This window comes from Austrofundulus limnaeus, unplaced genomic scaffold, assembly GCF_001266775.1.
Source record: "Austrofundulus limnaeus strain Quisiro unplaced genomic scaffold, Austrofundulus_limnaeus-1.0 Scaffold636, whole genome shotgun sequence".
NCBI lineage: Eukaryota > Metazoa > Chordata > Actinopteri > Cyprinodontiformes > Rivulidae > Austrofundulus > Austrofundulus limnaeus.
In genome coordinates this window covers 138,630-140,520 of record NW_013953038.1, presented here as the reverse complement: position 1 = coordinate 140,520, position 1,891 = coordinate 138,630, and the positions used below count along the sequence as shown (strand labels likewise).

Genomic DNA, 1,891 nt, shown 5'->3' with positions numbered 1-1,891 from the left:
TTGATTATTACTTGTTTTAAAATTTTTCTTTAAAATCGTTCACATTTCCTTTGATCTTTAAACTTCTTTTACAGTCCTCACATCTAAAAATAAGCCTTTCATGGTCTTAGATTAGATTACAGTGAAGTGTAATCTCTGTTAGTGTGTTGATCTTCAGCTCCAGTTGATCAGCCCCCCCCCCCGCCCCTCGCGCTGTGGTGTGAGCGCATGCGCAGTGGGGAGGGAGCACTGGTCAGTCTGGAAGCAGCTGTTCGGGGGTCTGCTGCTGAAATTCCAACATGGCAGAGGCTGTGGTCACTGCTTCCTGCCTCGGCTCGGGATGGTTTCAGCTCGCGCGCGGCCCGGCTTAACCTCACCTCCTGCTTCAGCGGGATCGATGCGTCCCCCCCCCTCCTCCTCCTCCTCCTCCTCCAGCAGCTCCGTGAGGGGTCAACCTGTCGCTGACTAAGAAAAAAGAAATCTAATAAAACAAGGAGGGGTGGGAAACCGGAGGAAAACACAGGTAAGCACCGGCGCTGCGGCTACAGTTTAGAGCGAGCGCGCGCCAGGACAGGACATTAGCCAGAGCAGCTCGCGGCTTCTTCTTCTTCTTCTTCTTCTTGTTTAAAATTGCGCCAGAAGTTTGCTCATGATAAAAAAAAAAAAAAAAAAACACCGCGCTGTTTTGCCGCTTCCTCACCGAGCGAGCGCACCTGCGAGTCTCCTCCGGTTAGCGGGGCGGAAGTAAGACCCAGCCTGCGGGACGCGGCGGCGGCGGCTCGGCGACTTGCCCCGCCGGGTTAGGGTGCAGGAGTTCCGGGCGTCACGCGCCGCCTCGAGCCGGGAGCCTGTTGATTTCTGAGCAGCTGTCATCCCGCGGCTCTCATACCTGTAGGGCTTTAAATCCATGTTTACCACCTGTTTGTTGTTGCACACGTTAATTCTGCTCTCCTCTGGTTGCAGCACGACATGATCAGCAGCAGCAGCGTCTATGGTAAGACTGTTTATATTTATTTTATTTGTGTTTGTTCTGCTGTGGGAGAAGCTGGGAGGAAATGTGGGCAGCTGGTGGAGATCATTACATATATATCATTTTTTAATTGACTGTAAATGATCTGTTAATGGTGACACACAATCTGCTCATTAATATTTGCAGACTACAGTCGTATATTAAATGAAAACAATAAATTAGGGCTTCTCTAACCTATTAAACTGACTCTTTTATATATATTTATGTGCAGTTTTTGTTGTCCAGACGCTGTAAAATAAACAAACCCTTTAATCAGAATCAGGCCTTAGTTGCAACGTTTTAATATTCCGTCAGATTACCCCGGACACGTCAGGATTAATCGATTTATCTCCCAAAAAAAAAAAAGGGGGACGTTGAGCCTGCAGAGGAAGACGAGTCACGGCGGCCATTAGCGGCGGATCTGACCTCTCACCTTTTGACCTCCCGTTGCTGCTGCCTCCACTCTGTAGGGTTATTTCCCATCAGCTGGGACTAACCCCCCACTGTGTTTCCTCTGACCTGTCCATCACATGTGAGCATGACGGCGTCTGTATCACCCCTCTCAGAACATCGTCCCTCACATCTCAGGCCGGACCCCCCCAGGTCCAGCTAATAGGGACGGATAGAGGGGAGAGAACAGGGACCTAAATACAGACCCTCAGATGAACACAGTGAGCCTGACGTGGGGGGGGGGGTCTCCCTGCGGGACCGTATAAATAAACGATCCTGACACTTTCTGTCACGTCGTAATGTTTACCATTAAAAGCTGGTTTACTGTCCCGGAGCCAGCCAGCCTCACCTCGTGGGAACCGGAGAGGAAATATTAGGTTTACTTTTATTTCTTTTGTTTTGAACTGTTAGTGGTTTCCTCTGAGCATCATGACATTATAAAAAAAACAAAAG

At 49.3% G+C, this 1,891-nt stretch overlaps 1 long non-coding RNA gene across 1 annotated transcript in view; it reads left to right on the top strand.

Moving 5' to 3' along the window:
• The first annotated feature begins 553 nt into the window (after nucleotides 1–553).
• LOC106531457 (uncharacterized) overlaps nucleotides 554–1,891 on the top strand; it is a 14,541-nt gene continuing 13,203 nt past the window's right edge. The window contains exons 1-2 of the long non-coding RNA XR_001311914.1: nucleotides 554–870; nucleotides 943–973. This is a non-coding gene — a long non-coding RNA (uncharacterized LOC106531457). The remainder of the gene's footprint in view (nucleotides 871–942; nucleotides 974–1,891) is intronic.